The following is a 22,253-nucleotide window of genomic DNA, read 5'->3' on the forward strand; positions in this document are numbered from 1 at the left end:
AGACCAAGAAGGAGAATGAACAGGGGATACGTGAGAGGAAGAAGGGCAGCTTTGAAATGTTGTGGCTGGGTAATGGCTGCATGACTAGAATATAAAGAGACTCCTGTATGGACATGACAACTCACAACAATTAACCTGCTATTTGTTATACAGGAAATATAACTATAATTTATTGTTGAGGCATGGTAATTGCATATACCTGTAGTTGCAAGCCATTTATAAATGTGGCTTTTTTTTTTTTTTGAAATGGAATTTTGCTCTGTTGCCCAGGCTGGAGTACAGTGGTGCGATCTCAGCTCACTGCAACCTCCGCCTTCTGGGCTCAAGCGATTCTCCTGCCTCAGCCTCCCAAGTAGCTGGGACTACAGGCATGCGCCATCACGCCCAGCTAATTTTTGTATTTTTAGCAGACATGGGGTGTCTCCATGTTGGTCAGGCTGGTCTCGAACTCCTGATCTCAGGTGATCCGCCCGTCTCGGCCTCCCAAAGTGCTGGGATTACAGGTGTGAGCCACCGTGCCCGGCCTTATAAATTTGACTTTTACACACACCCACACATAAACACATACACAGATTTGCTTAATATTTTTTTTTTTACTTCTACTTTTGTACAGTTCCTACAATCTACAAGCACTGTGGCTGTTGGCAGCTGTCACCAATACCGAATAGAATTATCTCTAGTGCCCACCGTCACACTCACACTCAAAGCTGCACACATTCAGGACAGAAGCCTGGGCTTGTTCCTTTTCTCTCACTGGTCTTAGCTCTTAGGCTGAGATTTCTCTGCTTCATCTGGATCGCCAGTCTCTGGGGTCTCATAGCTGAGTTTCAGTTCCCCAATCCTACCTGATCCTCAGGGGGCCAGCACTGGGGCTGCAGGCAATATTTTGGCTTGGCAGGCAGGGATGCCTGTGGATGTGACAGCAAGGTCACCCCTACATGGGTCCCAAGGTGGGAGGACTCTCTGAGGCTTTGCTCTTCAGGCTCTGGGAACCTAGGGCCAGAGGAAGGAAAGGGGAAGGGCTGGGCAGCGGGAGGAGAGACGGGCTTGTTCCTTCCTCCTGTCGTCCTTTCTTACCATCCTCAGGCTCGGCTCCTGCTCAAGCCCACACTGGTGCTGCCCTCACAGGGAGCCTCTTCCTCTCCATGCTTGGTTGGGTTAGTCCTCAGAAAGATGTTGGGTTGGGATGGGAAGCAGGGGCCTTATTGAGAATTGTGAAGAAACATTAGGGAAACGGAAAGGAAACTGGGAGAGAAGGAGATGGAGTAAGAGGAGAAAAAGTAGACTGGGGAGGTGGAAATGAGGTGGAGGGAACACACTTTTACGGAGTGAACTGTTCATATCTGTGTACTTAACCTCACACAGCTTGGAGGAAGGCATTCCCATCTCCACTTTACAGATGTGGAGTTGAGTCTCAGGCAGGGTACGTGACTTGCTCAAAGTAATGCTAGATAGAAAGCCACTGAGCTGGGACTTGAACCTTGCTATTCTAAAAGTCTCTCCTGTGTAGAACTCTGTCTCCAAAGAGGAGAGGAGGCAAGCAGAACAGAACAGGGAAGGGAACATAGAAAGAGATCTAGGGTTGGGTACATTGGGTATTGAGTCTGGGCTTGGGCACGTTCCATATTGGGTCCCTTCCTCCTTGGCCTGCTTTGTCCTGAGTCTTCAGAGAACTGGAGAACACCCACACCTAAAGGAAGCAGAAGATCCCCACCCTGGTGGGAACACTTCAGTTCCTCCCTAGGCTCTCAGATAGGAGACAGGCAGGGAGGGGCTCGCCTGGGCAGGTCTCCGGGCCAGCGAGGGGGGCTGCCAAGGCTCTGCCTGTGCTTGCTCCTGGCCTCCCCTGCTCCTGTCTCTTTCTCAACTGCCCCGGCTCCTTCCTTTTCCCGTTCTTTTCCAATCTCCTCTAATTCCTTTGCTTTTCTGTCACTCTACTTCATATCTTCAATCTTTCTCTTTCCGCTGGCCCTAACCCCTCGGTTTACCACATGCCCCCAGCTCCTCACAAAACACAGCTTCTGTTTAAGTCCCATCATCTGTTCACCCTTATGTCCATTTATTTATTTATTTGTGTAGAGACAAAGTCTCACAATTTGCTCAGGCTGGTCTAGAACTCCTGGATTCAAACAGTCCTCCCACTTCAGCCTCCCAAAGTGTTGGGATTACAGGCATAAACCACCCTGCGTGGCCATTATCACCTTTCTTTTATTGCAGAATGTCTTAAAGGAGTTACACTCGCCGTCCTCATTTTTTCCTAATGTTTACGCAGAAACGTAGACAAAGAGACATCAGTGGTCTGCCTTTAAGATAACTAATATCAAATGCACACTCTCATTATGTGCCCTGTCCCCACGACCCACCCAGGTTGGCTCTGAGGTTTACAGAGCTTATTTGCCCCAGATTCTGTAATGAGTTAGTGGAAAAAGCTGGAATCCAAGAACAGGGTGTGTGGCCCCAAAGGACAGGCTTCTGACCACCATGTCCTGCTTCCCCATCCCCCCGAACAGCTCTGAGGGCTGTTCTCTTGGATGGCTTTTGGTGAGTCTGCTATGGCCAGAGTGGGCCATTTGTCCCATAGACTGTGGACTGTAATTCAATAGCATACCCAAAACAGATTTTTCTGGGGGCAGATTAATAGTAGCTCAGGAAACTGATGATATAAAATAAGAATGACAATTTATTAATTTAAAATACATACTCTGGCAGGAGAACCAGAATATTCACTTCAGCGTGACAAGTGCATTCTTTCCCTGTGGGCAGGCTTCTGTGGGAAAGCAGATTATTATCAGCAGGTTGCTTGGTGAGCATGGAATCAGAGCAAGGGGAATTAGCTGTAATAACTTGATTGCTGTACGGCCTCAGATCATTAAAGAGACTCCATTTTAATCCTTTGCTTAAAGTGTTGCGTCACCTGCACCCAGATGTGCCCATTTTCACTGTAAGAAGAGACTTCCTTGTGGAAGGCTGCTCTCTTCCTCACAGGATGCTTAAGTAGCAGTTTCAGCATGGAGGTCTTGTTATCTTCAATCTCAAGGTGTCTAAAACCAACTCTTTAATTTCCCTGCACAAACTGGCATCTTCTTTTGACTTTACTATTTCTCGCATTAGAAAATTATTTTCCGTGACCAAGATTCAACACCTAAACCTGAAATGTAAAAAAAAAAAAATTATATAAGTGTGAATTTCAATCTTTAAAACAAATATGCATTGCTTTTTAAAATAAATTAATATATGTAAAGTCCTTAGCTATTATTGGCTACATTCCTCTCTCTGCTTTCTCACACTTCCCTTATTAAAAACAACCCTCTAGGATTTTCACATGAAGAAACTACCATTTTAATCCCTGGCATAAGATGAAGCTAAGGGAAAGATAAGACCCATCCAGCAGCTTTCCTTTTTCCATTTCCTCTACTTGGAGGCAGTTTTTAAGAGGGAGAACTTATTCTTGTAAATATTGTTTGCTTCAGTACTTGTAAAGGGTTAAATTTCAAAATCCTAAGTTCCTGCTTCTAGAGCTAGACTTGACTTTAGCAAACCTTTTTCTTTTAACTGATTTTGTTTACTCTATTTCCTTAGATCTTTACTGTTCCAAAAGTTCAACGAAAGATGACTTTTTCTTTACTCCGACAACCTTTAGAGGTGGAGCGAGTATCAGTGGTGGTATTTTGGTGAGTTGATAAATTTGCAAGAATGACAGAACTAAATGTTGCTTCTAGAGTTAAACTAGAATCTGCTGCATTACTATAAGTCCTCTGTAAAGTATACCTGATTGCCATTGCTACTAGAAAAAGACTGGATTTGAGGAAAAATGGACTTGAATGTCAATTCTTATTTTTTCGATGTTACTTTATGTTTTAGAGAGTGACAACACTTGACTAGATCGTTAATAAGAAACAACTTCTGGAAATCTTATAGAAATATTGTTTATTTCATGCAATAGTGATTATATAATTCCCATGACAGAATATTTTCTACACAAGGAAAAATGGCTAAAATTAAAAAATAGATTTATTCAGTATGTTCAAAATAAAAGGTTTCAAAGACACTTTGGAAGATAGTATTGGAGAAATTAACAGTAGCAACATAGCCGTATGTTTTAAAAGTAATTTTAGGAAGAATATGGAAGAATATGACATTGCTTTATGTTTGAATGTCTAGAAACTTTTAAAATGAGAAATGCTAGCAGGAAGATCTAAAATAAGATAGAGAAGAGGTTACACGGATATTTTCTCCTTAGTTACCTTATATTACACAATTGTATTTAAGTTCGTCTTTGTTATCTGTTAATACCAATCCCGCAAACCAATCTAGCAAACCGATAAGGTCAAAGAAAGGATAAGCTGCCAAGTGCTTGGTACTTTGATTAGCTTTCTGAGAGGTAAATGTCTTCTGTCTGCATTCTCATTGCCACTGTTTGGGTACAGAGTCCCCTTTTTTTTCGTCTTGCTTAAATAATTGTTCTTCTTTTCCTCTGCTCTGGGGACTCAGCCCATGAACACAGAACATGTTGACTTAGTCCCACTGGAGAATTTTCAAGCCCTAACAAGTTGGCTTAGAACTTGCTGATGAGCCTTTACCCTCTGGCCAAGTGGGGCCACCAGATACAGATGTCGTTGTCACAGAATTCATTCACCTGCCCGATACCATTTTGTATTTGTTGCTATGACTTTTCTGCGAAACAAAAACAATTTTGTTTTTTGTTTGAGTGTTTTGTGAAACAAAGAAACAACAAAGTCCTTCACCGATGAAAACTCACTTGTGTCTGTGGTATTTTTCACAGGAAGTCTTTACTGCCAAACATCCTTTTGTGTATCTTCCTTTATAACTATAGTGCCTCCTCTCCCCAGATTTGCTCATTTTCTCTTCTTTCTTCTGCTCTTCAATTTGCCTGCAACACTCTTCCTATTGCTAACCCAGTTTTGCTCATGCTTTGAAGTTCTTCCCAGGCTGAAGATAAGGGTGTGTAAGAAGATAGGGACCAGAAAAAGGGAGGGAGTAACCAAAAAAGCTGTGGCCACTCCAGCTTGAGAAGGCAGATCTGAGACATTTTGGGCCTGGGGACTGGGGTCTGGGATCCAGGGAGGGATAGTTGCTAAAAGGAAAATGTCTTTTAGCATTTGGAGCCCTTCCTCCATTTCTTGTGGAAATTAATCTTTCATTCAACAAGTGTTTACTGAGCATTACTATGTGCCAGACAGGCATTAGATGCTGGAGATACAGCTATGGAGCCCTGTCCTAAAGGAGTTTGTGGAATAATAGGAAAATAGCCAATATAATAGAAAAATGTATTCTAGAGTGATCAGGGCTCTCACATGAGCAGTGCCAGGTTCTACGGGAACACACAGGAAATGCTCCTCCTATCTGATTTGGGGAGGTCAGAGAAGGCCTCCTAAAGGAAATGATATATGAGTTGCCATTAGACAGATGAAAAGGAGCTAGTCTGATAAAGGGAGTGGAGACAGATGGCTACAGGCAGAGGGAAGAGCATGTGTGAAGGCTCCCAAATGGAAAGAAGCTGAGTTGTATATTTCTGGAGCGCAGACATGAGGAGGTGCAGAGGAGCATGGGAACAGGGGAGGAGAGTGATAAGGAATCAGGCTGGAAAGATGAGCAGGGACTACGTTGCAGAAGGTCCTAGGAGTCATGTTACAGCTTTTTTCCTGAGGCCAACAAGAGGTGTTGGCAGGGTTTTTAGCAGGAGTGTGACATGATGCCATTCTCCTTTTATAATGATGACTCTGGCTTTGATGTGGACACTGGTCTACAGGTGGCCAAGCCTGGAACAAGGGAGGAACATAGGGGGAGAGCAAGCACTGGTCAGCAGGCATGTCCTGGAGATAACCCACTGCTTGGGGCTGGGGTGGGGGAGTAGAGAGGTGGGGCTAGGGGGTATGGTCTTGGGCAGCCTTGCTGGCAGCTGGTTGAAGGTGCGGAGGGAGCCACAGGGGAGTTACTGATGGGGTCATATATGATGACCTAGCCTTGCTTTTAGCAACACCTGGCAGCGACACCCCTATCTCCTTGCTTGGATTCGTAAGTTTTAGTTACCTGGCCCCTAGAAAACACTGGATCCTGCAAAGTATCAGTGACCCTGTTTGTCAGGCATACCCCAGGGGCCAGAAAACGAAGAAATGGTCTCAGGCTTTTTAGACTTCCTGGCGCTTTGTAGTGGAGAGTGCGTGTTGATGAACTTCCCCTGCAACCTCTTTTCTTGTAACTACTAAGCCATAAGTGTTGTTCTTCCCCTTCTCTGGTCACCATATGACTGACCAACTTCTTCTTTATGTACGTTGGCTGCATCCTGCCACACCACTTTCCTCAGCAGGAAACAAATCAGTCATTTTTTTTTTCTAACTGAAAGAGCATGCGGTCAGTACCTCTGCCTGCACCATCATATGTTTGCAAAAGTGCATTTATTTCCATGGTATTTTGGGTTTTGAATATTTGAAATCACTTGTTTGCTCCTTCATTTCTCATTCTAAATCTCTAAGAGTTTACAGTATGAAGGAAATTAAGACCACATGTAGGGAAAAATGAAATCTAATAATGATATTATTCTAGTTTTAAAAAAATAACTGCCCAGAGAAGACTACATACATGAGAATAAATTGAGGGAAAGTTTTGGATTGCATTTTGTTTCTCTAGAGCCTGGGCAATAATTTCCTCTCACACATAGTTCTTGAAGTTCAGTTGTGGTTCTCAGCTATGGCTTGTGATAGAGTCACCTATGGCACTTAAATAAAAGGCAGATTCTGGAACCTCACCCCTGAGATATTCTGATTCACAGGATTTGAGATCTGTTACACTCAATTTTAATGCCAAATTGAGTGGCATATTTGTGCTTACCTTGAGTTGTCTCATGTGGCCTTTAAAATACAAATAGATTATTTTTGTACAGAATTATTCTTATCTGGCTGGACTAAAGCCTGATAAATTCAATCTGTTGTTCTTTCCTATGTCAGTGACTTCCTAGTTATCTAGATTTGTCTAGGAAGAAAGTTAAAGGAGGTAAATTTATAGTTATTGTGCATTTTTCAGATACTAATATTGCATACTTCTGTTTTCTTAGGTAGGCCACCTATTGAGACCTGGTGAAAGATCAGGTAGTTCTGCAGTAAAAAGAAATCGCTTGGTAAGTTTTGAGTTCTTCCAATGATGCAAAGTGATGTTTTAAAAATATAATTTTAATTTTTTCATGGAAGTTTAATTTATATACAAAAAGCCCACAGGTCTAGGTGTTCAGCTCAATGAACTTTGACAATTATATACACCCATGTGACTACCAAGGGTGTATAAAACAAGATACAGAACATTGATTTCTATCACCCCAGAAAGTTCCCTTGTGCCCCTTTTCATTCATTCTTTCTACACCCATTGTGACCGTCTTTTGATTTCTGTCAGATCAGTTTTACCTACTTTTGAAATAAGTATAAATGAAATCATACAGCATGTGTTCTTTTATATTGCTGCTTTTGCTCAGCATAAGGTTTTTGACATATACCCATACAGTTGCATGTATTAATAGTTTGTTCTTCATTTTAAATTTCAAAGCAGTGTTCCATTGTGTGAACACACCAACATTTAAAACAGAGTTCATATAATTAGAAATAATTTTGGTCATGATCGCAGAAAACACACTTTGGTGTTTTGGTGGAGTAATTTGGTGGAGTAATTAATAGTATCATTAACACTTCAGCTTACTGAATCCTATTTCTTTAATATAGCATCCACACCAGAGAGTGCTGATTTTCTCTTTTGTCTCTAGTTAGTCAGTGACAGGCTACTATGTAATTTTTCCTTTCAGTGGACATGAGTCCAACCTATTACGGCTGTTTTCTTTATTTTTGACCATAGACTCTTTAGAGACTAAAGGCTGGATTAGAGTTTACATAGTGCCCTGTCCCTCCCTCCAATATCGTCCCTGATAGGTGGTTAACCTACTTCCACAGGTAATTAGAGCATGATGCATTTCATTCCCTTGTTAGATACTTATTCATTGCAACATTCAGTCTTATAATGAGCTGAACTCTGTCTCAATGTAGTTCCCACCCATAGGCCATTAGTTATGCCCTCTGGGGAAATATATTCATATTCCCAATGGTAATCAGGAGTCTAGAATTATTGTCACCCATTTTTTTCAAGTAAAATGATTTAATTATATTTAATCTTAATTGTGTAAAGATAAGATTAACCAGCTTTAACACAAACAGATTTTCAGCAGGACCCAGTGTTGCAAAGTTTTGATATGTTCTAACATGACCCAAGATCCAGGTCTCATTCTCTTAAACAGTAATTCATATGTATATGTGTATGTATATATTAATGCATATATGTAAAAGTAGGTAATTTTTGGAAATAAAAATAAGAAAGCAGAAGTCACCATAATCATGCTGCCTAGAGATAAATACTTGAGGTTGCTGTGTTGCACACCTTTACAGGGCTCCAATTATAGTGACCTCTATTAATGTATTTGTGTATATTGATCCAAATATATATCCCCAAATGGAATTATCCTGTACATTATTTTGAAACTTCCTCTTTAAACTTAGAATTATAATCAAAGACACCTTTTATGTCTTTAAACATTTCTCAATAACATTATTCTTATTTACATTTCCCCTTTTAATTTAGAAAATGTTGAATGTTACATAATTGAAAGAATGATACGATGAACACCCATAACTTAATTCTACAATTATTACTATTTTGCCACATTTGCTTCCTTACTGTCTGTCTCTGTTTCTATACAAACACATTCCCTCATGTGTACAAACACACACATGGGGTCTTTTTGTTTTTCAAATTTCAATAGGATTTTGGGGAACAGGTAGTGTTTGGTTACATGAATAAGTTCTTTAGTGGTGATTTCTGAGATTTGGTGCACCCATCACCTGAGCAGCATACACTGGTCCCAATTTGTAGTCTTTTTTCCCTCACTCCCCCTCCCACCCCTTCCCCCAGTCCCCAAAATCCATTGTATCATTCTTATGCCTTTGCGTCCTCATAGCTTAGCTCCCACTTATGGGTGAGAACGTACGATGTTTGGTTTTCCATTCCTGAGTTACTTCACTTAGAATAATGGTCTCCAATTCCATCCAGGTTGCTGCAAATGCCGTTATTTCGTTCCTTCTTATGACTGAGTAGTATTCCATGGTGTATGTATGTGTGTGTGTGTGTGTGTGTGTGTGTGTATGCCACATTTTCTTTATCTGCTTGTTGATTGATGGGCATTTGGGCTGCTTCCATATTTTTTGCGATTGTGAATTGTGCTGCTATAAACATGCGTGTGCAAGTATCTTTTTTGTATAATGACTTCTCTTCCTCTGGGTAGATACCCAGGAGTGGGATTGCTGGGTCAAATGGTAGATCTACTTTTAGTTCTTTAAGGAATCTTCACATTGTTTTCCATAATGGTTGCACTAGATTACATTCCTACCAACAGTGTGAAAGTATTTCCTTTTTACCACATCTGCATCAACATTTATTCTTTTTTGATTATGCCATCCTTGCAGGAGTGAGGTGGTACTGCATTGTGGTTTTGATTTGCGTTTCCCTGATCATTAGTGATGTTGAGCATTTTTTCCTATGTTTTGTTGACCATTTGTATATCCTCTTTTGAGAATTGTCTATTCATGTCCTTAGCCCACTTTTTGATGGGATCCGCTTGTTTTTTTCCTTGCTGATTTGTTTGAGTTCCTTATAGATTCTGGACATTAGTCTTTTGTTGGATGTATAGATTGTGAAGATTTTCTCCTACATGTGGGTTGTCTGNTCCGCTTGTTTTTTTCCTTGCTGATTTGTTTGAGTTCCTTATAGATTCTGGACATTAGTCTTTTGTTGGATGTATAGATTGTGAAGATTTTTCTCCTACATGTGGGTTGTCTGTTTGCTGATTATTTCTTTTGCTGTGCAGAAGCTTTTTAGTTTAATTAGGTAACATCTATTTATGTTCGTTTTTGTTGCATTTGCTTTTGGGTTCTTGGTCATGAAATCTTTGCCTAAGCCAATGTCTAGAAGGGTTTTCTGATGTTATCTTCTAGAATTTTGTAGTTTCAGGTCTTAGATTTAAGTCTTTGATCCATCTTGAGTTGATTTTTGTATAAGGTGAGAGATGAGAATCCAGTTTCATTCTTCCGCATGTGGCTTGCCAATTATCCCAGCACCATTTGTTAAATTGGGTATCCTTTCCCTCCTTGATGATTTTGTTTGATTTGTCAAAGATCCATTGACTGTAAATATTTAGCTTTATTTCTGGGTAATTATTTATTATCTCTACTCTGTTGCATTGGTCTACATGCCTGTTTTTATACCAATATTACACTGTTTTGGTGACTAGGGTCTTATAGTATAGTTTGAAGTCCGGTAATGTAATGCCTCTATATTTGTTCTTTTTGCTTAGTCTTGCTTTGGCTATGTGGGCTCTTTTTGGTTCCACGTGAATTTTAGGATTGTTTTTTCTAGTTCTGTGAAAAATGATGGTGATATTTTGATGGGAATTTCATTGAATTTGTAGATTGCTTTTGGCAGTATAGTCATTTTCACAATATTGATTCTACCCATCCATGACCATGTGTTTCCATTTGTTTGTGTCATCTATGATTTCTTTCAGCAGTGTTTTATAGTCTCCCTTGTAGAGGTCTTTCACCTCCTTGGTTAAGTATATTCCTAAGTATCTTTTTTATGGCTATGATTAAAGGGTTTGAGTTCTTCATTTGATTCTCAGCTTGGTTGCTGTTGGTGTATAGCAGGGCTACTGATTTGTGTATATTAATTTTGTATCCTGAAACTGCTGAATTCATTTACCATTTATAGGAGCTTTTTGGAAGAGTCTTTAGGGTTTTCTAGGTGTGTGATCATGTCATCAGCAAACAGCAACAGTTTGACTTCCTCTTTACTGATTTGGATGCCCTTTATTTCTTTCTCTTGTCTGATTGCTCTGGCTAGGACTTCCAATACTGTGTTGAATAGAAGTGGTGAAAATGGGCATCCTTGTCTTGTTTCAGTTCTCCAGGGGAATGCTTTCAACCTTTCCCTATTCAGTATAATGTTGGCTGTGGGTTTGTCCATAGATGGCTTTCATTAACTTAAGGTGTGCCTCTTCTATGCTGATTTTGCTGGGGGTTTTAATCATAAAAGATGCTGGATTTTGTCAAATACTTTTTCTGCATCTATTGAGATTATCATGTGATTTTGTTTTAATTCTGTTTATGTGGTATATCACATTTATTGACTTGTGTATGTTAAACCATCCCTGGATCCCTGGTATGAAACTCACTTGATCATGGTGGACAATCTTTTTGATATGTTGTTGGATTTGGTTAGCTGGTATTTTGTTGAGGAGTTTTGCATCTATGTTCATAAAGGATACAGTTCTGTAGTTTTTTTTTTTGTTATGTCCATCCCTGGTTTTGGTATTAGGGTGATACTGGCTTCATAGAATGATTTAGGGAGGATTCTCTCTTTGTCCATCTAGTAGAATAGTGTCAAAAGGATTGGTACCAATTCTTTGAATGTCTGATAGAATTCATTTGTGAATCCATGTGATCCTGGACTTTTTTGTGGTTGACAACTTTTAAATTACCATTTCAATCTCACTGCTTGTTACTGGTCTGTTCAGAGTTTCTATTTGTTCCTGGTTTAATCTAAGAGGGTTGTGTATTTCCAGGAATGTATCCATATCCTCTAGGTTTTCTAGTTTATGGGCGTAAAGGTGTTCATAGTGGCCTTGAATGATCTTTTGTGTTTCTGTGGTATTGGTTGTAATATCTCCTGTTTCATTTCTAATTGAGCTTACTTGGATCTTCTCTCTTCTTTTCTTGGTTAATCTCACTAATGGTCTATCAATTTTATTTATCTTTTCAAAGAATCAGCTTTTTGTTTCATTTGTCTTTTTTGTGTTTTTTTTTTGTTTCAAATTCATGTAGTGTGCTCTGATCTTGGTTATTTCCTTTCTTCTGCTGGGCTTGAGTTTGGTTTGTTCTTGTTTCTGTAGTTTCTTGAAATGTGATCTTAGATTGTCTATTTGTGCTGTTTCAGACTTTTTGATGTAGGCATTTAATGCTATGAAGTTTCCTCTTAGCACTGCCTTTGCTGTATCCCAGAGGTTTTGTTAGGTTGTATCACTGTTACTGTTCAGTTTGAAGAATTTTAAAATTTCCATCTTGATTTCATTGTTGATCCAATGATCATTCAGGAGCAGGTTATTTAATTTCCACTTATTTGCATGGTTTTAAGGGTTCCTTTTGGAGTTGATTTCCAATTTTATTCCACTGTGGTTTAAGAGAGTACTTGCTATAATTTCAATTTTCTTGAAATTGTTGAGACTTGTTTTTTGGACTTTCACATGGTCTGTCTTGGAGAATGTTCCATGTGCTGATGAATAGAATGTATATTCTGCATTTGTTGGGTAGAACGTTCTGTAAATATCTGTTAAGTCCATGTGTTTTAGGGTATAGTTTAAGTTCATCGTTTCCTTGTTGACTTTCTGTCTTGATGACCCATCTAGTGCTGTTAGTGGAATATTGAAGTCTCCCACTATTATTGTGTTTCTGTCTATCTTGTTTCTTAGGTCTAGTAGTAATTGTTTTATACATTTGGGAGCTCCAGTGTTAGGTGCATATATATTTAACATTGTGATAATTTCCTGTTAGACTAGTCCTTTTATCATATAATTTCCCTCTTTGTCTTTTTTAACTGTTATTGCTTTAAGGTTTGTTTTGTCTGTTATAAGAATAGCTACTCCTGCTTGCTTTTGTTGTCTATGTGCATAGAAAATCTTTTTCCACCCTATTTCCTTAAGTTTATCTGAGTCTTTACGATACACAGGTTGCTGTTGTTTTTGTCAAATGTTGTAGACATCATGACACTTACCCCAAATACTTCAGCACACATCCCGTAAGAACATGTACTTTCTCCTGCATACCCACATTATCATCACCATATCCGAGAAATGTAACATTGATAAATAGCATATATCCCATTTTTTACTTTCCTCAGTGGTCCCCAATACATCTCATCTCTTGGAATTGGTTTCAATTTTTGGTACAGTATCCAATCAATGTTCATAAACTGAATTTGGCTAATTCCTTTATTTTCTTTTTATTATTTTTTAAATGATACTTTAAGTTCTAGGGTACATGTGCACAACGTGCAGGTTTGTTACATATGTATACGTGTGCCATGTTGGTGTGCTGCACCCATTAACTCATCATTTACATTAGGTATATCTCCTAATGCTATCCCTCCCCCCTCCCCCCTCCCCGCAATATAATTTTTTGTTATTTTGAATTTTGGGAAAGTCTAGTCTAACCATTTTATTGAATATTCTAGCATGGTTTAATTTCTTCTAAAGTAATTTGGGTTAAACATTTTTGGCACAAATACTATGTACATAATATTTGCTTTTTAATGAACAATTCATTAATGAGTTAATGGGCGGTTTTTTGATGAGGAATGGAACTTGTTAATCCTTCTGACACAGAACTTCATTTTACAGACAAATAGTAATTGCTATGTAATCAGTCTAAGTTTTGGCTGTGTAACTATGTCTGCATTCACTTCCTGACGGTGACTGGCAGAGAAAGCTGAGGCCAGTCACTTCTTCTTGGACTTACTACAATGGCCCATGACCTGCAAGACTGACATGTGATGAAATGATCACCATCATTTGTATCATCATGAGTGGGACTGACACATCTTTAGATGACATTGGTTTCTGTAGATCTGGCAATAGTCTGGAGAGCTTTTTATTTTAACCTAAAACATGCATTCATTTATTTAGTCACTCCACAGACATTTTTGAGTCCTTATAATTTGTGAGGTAGCACCAACCTTGACTTCAAATGGCTTTTTACATTTCAATAAAATATATGTATTCTCACACAATTTTTAAGTTTATGGTAGCAAGGATAACTTAAAAATAGTTTATTAAGCATCACTGTAAGTGGTATATTTGCCTACAAGTGGTATCTTTGCCAGAGGGGCACAGACTGAGATCTTCTAATCAGCCTGGAGTTGTCAGAGGGAAAAATCATGCAGAGATGATATTTTATCTCAGTGAGAAAGTTCATGTCTGCAGCCTTTAATAAAGGTGCACTTACATTTGTATGCTCTTTCACAACATCATTGGGACGCATAGGACATAGACGATGTGTTTGAAAATATGACAAACCAGCCACGGGTCTTGTGGGGAAATAACAACTTTCTCCCAGATATGCTTTATTCTTTATTATCTCCATATTCAGATGTCTTGCATTCTTTAAGATGTAAAAAGTTCCAGCCCCTTGACTGAAATGTTTAAAATATTATTACAGTCTATTTTCTGTTTGTTTTTTGAAATTCACTCTTTCCTTATGGCTTGTATGAGATGCCTAAAGACAAATTGTTTTAAAATGTACATGTGACATGGTGCAGTGGCTCACACCTGTAATCTCAGCACTTTGGGAGGCTGAGTTGGGATGATCACTTGAGGTCAGGACTTTTAGACCAGAGTGGCAACACAGTGATACCCCTGTCTCTACCAAAAATTTAAAAATTAGCCAGGCACAGTGCCACGTGCCTGTAGTTCCAGCTCCTTGGGGGACTGAGGTGGGAGGATCACATGGGCCCAGGAGACGGAGGCTTCAGTGAGCTCTGATCGTGCCACTGCACTCCTGCCTAAGTGACAGACTGGGACCTAGTTTCAAAAAAAAAAAAATTAGAAAAGAAAAAATAATTGTACACATGCTTTTCCACAAAGCAGTCAGGAAGGATGTTGTTTATGGGTAAAATACCTAATTCAGATCTCATTGGTTTAGAAATATGGGAAGCAAAAGAAGTGCATAATTAGAGGCCTTCTTTAAACCAGCTAAGCTGTTCTTTATTCCAAAACGTGGGGGTTGTGGAGCCAGACGCATTACTGCCTTAGTATGTTTATGGGGTGTAGGGTAAGATGAATCAGACCAGGGCCGTGTGTGTCTTCTGTGGGCCCAGGCACTTTTGCCTTTGTGGGTCACTTCCTCCATAAAAACATATTAAAAATTATGTTTGATGAATATGTCAGTATAAAGACAAATATAATCCGGGCTAGATTCATTATTATGCATCCACTACTATTATATTCATTTTTCCTCTGGTTTTAAAATAAAGGAAAATTGAGACAGTTTTGTGGGCTCTTGAAAATATCATGGGCCCTAAGCACTCTGCCTACTATGCCTCCTGGATAAGTCAGCCCTGAATCAGATACACATATTGGGGTGAAGTAGCCTTCCAGAGAGCAACTCTGTATATCTTGGGGAGAAGAGAGACAGCTTCTTATGCTTATTTTTGTGAACCTACATATAGAAAGTAGTTAAATATGCTTTTAGTGGCAGTAGTGCTTTCAAGTTATTATTGCCACTACAAGTTTAAAAACCATGTGGTAGACTGGGCTTGGTGGCTCATGCCTGTTATCCTAGTGCTTTGGGAGGCTGAGGTGGGAGGATCACTTGAGGCCAGGAGTTGGAGACCAGCCTGGGCCACATAGCAAGACCCTGTCTCTACAAAAAATTAAAAATTAGCTGGGCATGGTGGCATGGTTCTGTACTACTCGGGAGACTGAGGTAGGAGGATAGCTTGAGCCCAGGAGGTCGAGGTTGCAGTGAGCTATGATTGTGCCATTGTACTCCAGCCTGTGTGACAGAGCGAGACCCTATCTAAAAAAAAAAAAAAAAAAAAAAAAAAAAAAAAAAAAAATCACCTGACAATACAGAACTGTATGGTACTCATGTATTTTCGTGACACAACCAAAATCTTTAATTTTTTCTTGCCAACTTGTACATACTACTTGAGTTTAGGTGACTGTGACATAACAGATCAATAGCATAAGAATTTACTGGGTTTGGCCAGAGTGGGTATTATGGTTTACAAGGCTCTGTTAATTTTCTGTAATTGTCCTTTGTGAATGCAGTTGTTGCATGACAGAAACAACATGAGTCAGAAGTGATGGGAGTGAACCTGGTTCTACTTACCAGGCATTGGTATTCCAATCCTCTGAGCCTCAATTTTCACATTTGTAAAATTGGGACTAATGTTTACCTCTGAAGGTTACTGTGAATATGAACATAAAATGAAATACTATATGTGAAGTAACTCATAAATTATAAAAGCACTATGTAAATGTTAGTACTGAATTCATAGATATATAATACAGTTCATTGATTTCCATGTTTTTCTCCTGAAAACTCCTAATTTCTAAGTTTTACTAAAACAGTTTTGTCCAGTTTTATGGCTGACATGAGCATTATATAGGGGGTGGGTTTCCTATTTACTGAGGTCACTTGTATGGGACTCTGATTTCCAAGAGGACACCCTGGAAGCCTCTTCTGTACCCTCTGGGACTCTTTCAAAAGGGTTGTTTACTTATGGTGACTCTCTAGAGGCCTGCCAGTGCGGTGCAAATGACAGTGGTCAGTTGCTTTGGTTGAAGTTTATATACCTGCTTCTCAGGCATTTACAACAACTTACAATAAATGTTGCATTATCACGTCTGTTTAACAAACCAACAGGCTGTAATAGGACCTAGGGGTCATGAAGGTTCAATGCTAACAGCATTTTGGAATGTATTATTTTTGGTCTGCAGTTGGGGAATAAAGTGTGTATTTTTTTTTGTATAATTAGATTACATAATACCATAAACATTGCTTTGAGCATATATTATTTATCAGGTAATGTGCTTTTCCTTTGATAGAGGGTGATAAAAAAGATGAATAAGACATGGAACCTACCCTTATAGGTACCTTATCAGTGCATATAAAAGTATTTTATTTTTATTAATTTATATGTTTAAAGAGTGTTATTTCTCATTGGGTTTATTTCTTATGGAACAGTAAGTCCAAAAGCTGTTTTCTCAAGTAGATTTTCAGTTACATTGTGAAGGAATTAGTTTTTGTTTGAACTTGCATTTCCTCTACCATAATAATTTATTTTGAATTGCATCATGTTTTTAAAAGTCATCTATTTTCTTAGTTTGATTGAATGAGGCTGTTGAAATGAAGTATCACGTGGTGCTGGTCAGCGAGTGACATACATAAGACAGTGCTGGCTTCACAAAAGCCCTCTCATAACTTTGGGGTTCTATTTTCTAATGAGTTTTCTTCTATGTTTTAATAACTTTTTGGTGTCCAGAGAGAAAGGGCATGGGAAATTATCTTTGGTTCCACTAGAGATGAGAGAGAAACACCTAATCTCTTCCATTTCAGTATACAAAATTCTGTGCAAAACATGATTGAAATTGTTGTAGAGACTGAATCCTTGCTGCTTGTTATAAATATTACAGGGCATAAGCCTTCCATTTGTAGGTTCATCAGCTTTTACGATTGGGAGCGATGGGGAGGCAGTATTGCAGTCCTTAGTCCTAGGTATGGTCTAGAATTTATCCTGTATTTAAGTCACTTTGGAATAGAAGGTTTCTTTCTCAGACAGGATACACTATATATTTTTAAATCTTGCCCCATAGTTATAGTGCAGAGATATAAATAGAAGTACAGATAAGAGATGTCTTCTGCCTTTCAGACACTTCCCAAGTTTGTGTACTGCTCTAACTTTATTCACATAAAACAGTCTGTTTTATTACTCAGGATATGGGCTAGGTTAGGATGCTATAACAAACCACCTGTCACAGAGGACTTCCTAAAGAGAAGCCCCAGGGACTGTTCCTCCCCACTACCCTTCCCTTACCTCTCTGTGGAACTGGGGGAGAGTGGCTATTCTCTCCACGAAAAATCTTTTTTTCTTGGGTTTCATGACCTTCATGCAGATTCTTCTTGCTTCTCAGGCTGCTCTGCCTCTGTCTCCTTCATTGCACCCTCATGGTGAAATTTCCCCTGGTTCAGTCTTCTGTATTTTTCTCTCTGTTCATTTTGTTCCTCAGAGAACTCCTTCTGTATCTTGGCTTCTGTTCATCTCTATGGAGATGACTTTTAAAACTATGGTGTTTATTGTGAAATCTTTCCTAAACATTGTATGTTATTTCCAACTGTTGCTGATTTTGATTTAATAATTTTATCAATATAGCTTTAGATTGCATAGAATGAGAAAACCTGGGAATTAGAAGAATCTTCAAAGTCAGTTTATCCAGCTTTATTTCTACTTTGATAGTCTGTTTCTAGAGCGCTGATGAGTATTTTCCATGAATATTGCTCTGACAAGTAGCTCAGACATCTAATTTGGGAGCTGTCTAATTCTCTTTCTTTTTCTTTTTCTTTCTTTCTTTTTTTTTTTTTTAGAAACAGGGTCTCACTCTGTCACCCAGGCTGGAGTGCGGTGGTGATCATAGCTCACTACAGCCTCAAACTCCTGGGCTCAAATGATCCTCCCACTTCAGCCTCCCAAGTAGCTAGGTCTACAAGTGTACCACCACGCTTGGCTAGTTTTTTAATTTTTTGGTAAAGACAGGGTCTCAATATGTTTTTCAGGTTTGTCTTGAAGGCCTAGCCTTAAGTAATCTTTCAGCCTGGGCCTCCTAAAGTGTTAGGATTACAGGCGTGAGCTGCTGCGCTCAACCTCATTCTCTGTTTTGACAGTAAATTCAGCCATATGTTAACAGAATTTCAGATCCTTGTAAAGTTTACTTTCTGTTCTGAATTTTGGAATAACACAGAGTGTTTGTTCTTCCATCTACCTTAAAAATAATCAAATATTTGAAGATCTCTCTCATTTTTCCACATGCTCTTTTTCTTTTGCTAATATTCTTTCTCTCTTTCAGTCTCTGATTTTTTGGGTAGACACCTGCAAGTTTTCTCCAATATATGATGACATGGTTCATAGTTTTTAGACTCTCCGTATCTTACCTATAATATGAACTTCACCAGGGAAGGGCTGCTGTCTTTCTCATTTTTGACGCTGCAACATGTAGTATGGTGTGTGTCACTTTGTTCTAGAACCTGGACATCTATTGAGTAGATGTTTGAATGAACACATCATGGTCACAAAACTTTTTGATGCTCTTGGCCTCTCCAGTGGCTTCTGCATTGCCTACAACTGGGTTCGATTGAACCCAGTTCTCAAGATGCAGTCTGACTTAACTTGGAATGGAGTGGTACAAGATTCTGCTGATCCAGAATTTGGTTTCTGCTAAGATTGTATTAATAGCTTTTGGGAATTTGTACTTACGGCTCACTGAGCTCACAGGGAAGGCAGAAAAACCATGAAAGGGTCTTGAGTCAGGTGTTATGTTTCTGTATTTATTAAGTTGATGTAGAGTCATTGAATTAGTCAGGATTCTCTAATAAAACAGAATGTGTGTGTGTATATGTATGTGTATATATATATACACACATACACACATATATACAAATATATGTGTATATATAAGTCTATGTATGTGTCCAAATATATACATATATGGATATATGTATATATTTATATATATTCATATATAGTATATATAAATACTACATGGATTTGCCTCATATGATTATTGATGCTGAAAAGTCCTGATTTGCAGTTGGCAAGCTGGAGACCCAGGAGAGCCAGTGGCATGATTTCAGTCCAAATGCCGGCAGGCTTGAGGCCCAGGAAGAGCCAATGTTTTAGTTTGAGTCTGAAGGCAAGAAAAAACTGATGTCCCAGCTCAAAGGCAAGAGGAGTTCCTTCTACTCAGCTTTTTGTTCTAGTCAGGCCTTGAGCTGATTGGATAAATCCCACACACATTAGGGATGGTAATCTGCTTTACGCTGCCTGCTGATTAAAATGTTGATCTCATCCAGAAAGACCCTCACAGACACACCAGAACTGTGCTTGACCAAATATCTGAGCACCCTGTGGCCAAGTCAAGTTGACACACAAAATTCACCCTCACAGACATACTTTAGTTTATCAAGATGTTTTTGAATTTGTGTATTTCTCCTTTTGGTTTGCCAGGTTTTTCTTTATATATTTTGAGGCTATGTTATTGGATGCATACAAATTTAGAGTTGTTATATAGTCCTGGAAGATCAATCTTTTGTTACTATGGGATGACTCTATCTCTAGCAGTGCTTGTTGTATTAAAGTTGAATTTATCTGATATGAGTTTAAAGAAATAAAAAGCCCTCAACCTGCATGGAGTTCACATTCTGGGGGCGGGGAGCGGCACAGGGCAGAAAGACAATCAACAAAATGAATAAATAATCTTCTACATTGGGTGGGAGTGTGCTGCAGTTTCAAAAAGGATAAGCATGGAAGGCTGAATTGAGAAAACATATTTGATAGCAGATCTGAAAGAAGTGAGGCAGCAGCCATGTAGATATTTGAGAGATAAGCATGCCAGGGAGAGGGAACAGCAAGTGCAAAGGCCCTGCGACGAGAATGGACCTGGTGTGGTCAAGGAACAAGAGACCACTGAGACTGGAGTTGAATGAAGATAGGGGACAGTGGTTGTCAGGGCTGGATCCAGGTTTTTTTGTTTATTTATTTATTTTTTATTTTTTTAGATGGAGTCTCACTCTGTCACCCAGGCTGGAGTGTAAGGGATGCAATCTTGGCTGATTGCAACTTCTGCCTCCTGGGTTCAAGCAATTCTTCTGTCTCAGCCTCCCGAGTAGCTGGGACTACAGATGCCCACCACCACGCCTAGCTAATTGTATTTTTAGTAGAGATGGGATTTCACCATGTTGGTCAGTGTGGTCTCAAACTCCTGATCTCAGGTGATCCACCTGCCTCGGCCTCCTAAAGTGCTGGGATTACAGGTGTGAGCCACCGCACCCAGCCTGGATCTAGGTTTTTTGAAGCCTTAAGCTAATATAAAATACAAAATCAGGTATTATAAAAAATATTTATTTAGAGTGAGAAAATCTCTATAAGTTATAATTTTGAAAATATGAAAAATACCCCAAAATCCCAAAGTTCAGAAAAATAACACAATAGCTTCATTTTGCTGAATGTGCCTTTATAATATGTTTTCTTTCTTTATTTTGGCCTCTTATTTTGATTGCCTCTCATATAACAATTATTTTGTTACAAAATTTTCTAAAGAGAGACTTAGATAATTCAATTTTCCCTTTAGTATAGTTAATTAACATTAATTTAAGAATTATGATAGCTTAGAAAAAATTTTCAGCTTTGTGACTTCACAATGTCACACAAACATTTAGAATGGTCAACCTTGGAAAAACTTCCACCAAGTTTCTTTCACATATGAACTGTTACAGATATACTTGCCATAAGTAGTGCTGCTATAAGTAGGTTTATGCTGTATAAGCACAGGAATTCTAATACATTTTATTCTGTGAAATCCACATGAAAAAAGAAAAATATGTTTATTATACTTACTAAGTATAATAAGCATATCATGTCATACACTTAAGTATTCATCAACTCCTAGTCAAAACAGAATTTATCACCTCTCAAAGAATATGAGGCATATATATATATATAATATATACATTTATTATTTAAATTAATATTAATATATATTAAATATTATATATTAATATGTAATACATACATGTATATATAATATATAAATGAAATATGTAATAATAATGTTTTACATATAGACACATACATATGCATATCCATACACTTGATACTCCTCATATTCCTGATAGGAGGTAAATTCTGTTTTAACTAGGAGTTGATCAACATTAAATCTTACACATACAATTTTACACGTCAGATGATTGGGAGAGTTCTGCACAGGCTAACTTCTAGCTCTATATTTCAAACCTGCAGTCTCTTCCACAGTTCACACACTTCTAGTGCCAGTTGCTGTAGGATGTGATCATGTTGCCATGTGACCTCGGGCCCTGCATTCTTATGTTATGGCACTGCGTGGATCTGCATTCCTGACCACCAATAACTTAACTCTATGTAGAAGTACCTGTGAATCACATAGATAGACTCCAGGAAACACAAACTCATGTAGTCGCAACCTGATTGCCCCTTATCTGGATCCCAGCAGCGCCATCTGATATGAGGCAAAGTGCGATGGAAGGAACGTTAAAGTGGAGGAGATGAGGATCTTAGCCCCCTTTGGCTAAAATATTTGACTTTTATCAACTGAGAAAAAAGGACTATGCAAACACATTTGTAGTGCTACTCCTCGGGATGAAATGTGCAAGTGAGGTGGGCTGAAGCTTGTTTAGCTTCATGGTAAGTTGCCCTCTGGTGGTGATGTGAGGCCAGGGAGGTAGTGGGGTGGATGTGTAAAGATTAGGCAGGACCGTGAAGGCCTTGGTCACAACTGACTTCTCTGTCTTTAGATGAAGAGTTAGTGGATGGCCTTGAGTAGGAGAGAGAGATAAGACTTGCGG

General features: G+C 38.8%; 1 protein-coding gene across 1 annotated transcript in view; it reads left to right on the top strand.

Annotated features, from left to right (window-relative positions):
• Positions 1-3,388: 3,388 nt before the first annotated feature.
• The window catches only part of LOC108523656 (probable phospholipid-transporting ATPase IM), a 261,994-nt gene continuing 243,129 nt past the window's right edge, over positions 3,389-22,253 (top strand). The window contains 3 exon segments of the mRNA XM_017864379.1: positions 3,389-3,450; positions 3,580-3,671; positions 7,073-7,135. The gene's annotated coding sequence lies outside the window, so the exon portion shown is untranslated.

Source organism: Rhinopithecus bieti, unplaced genomic scaffold, assembly GCF_001698545.2.
Source record: "Rhinopithecus bieti isolate Rb0 unplaced genomic scaffold, ASM169854v2 scaffold_76035, whole genome shotgun sequence".
NCBI classification, from domain to species: Eukaryota; Metazoa; Chordata; class Mammalia; order Primates; family Cercopithecidae; genus Rhinopithecus; species Rhinopithecus bieti.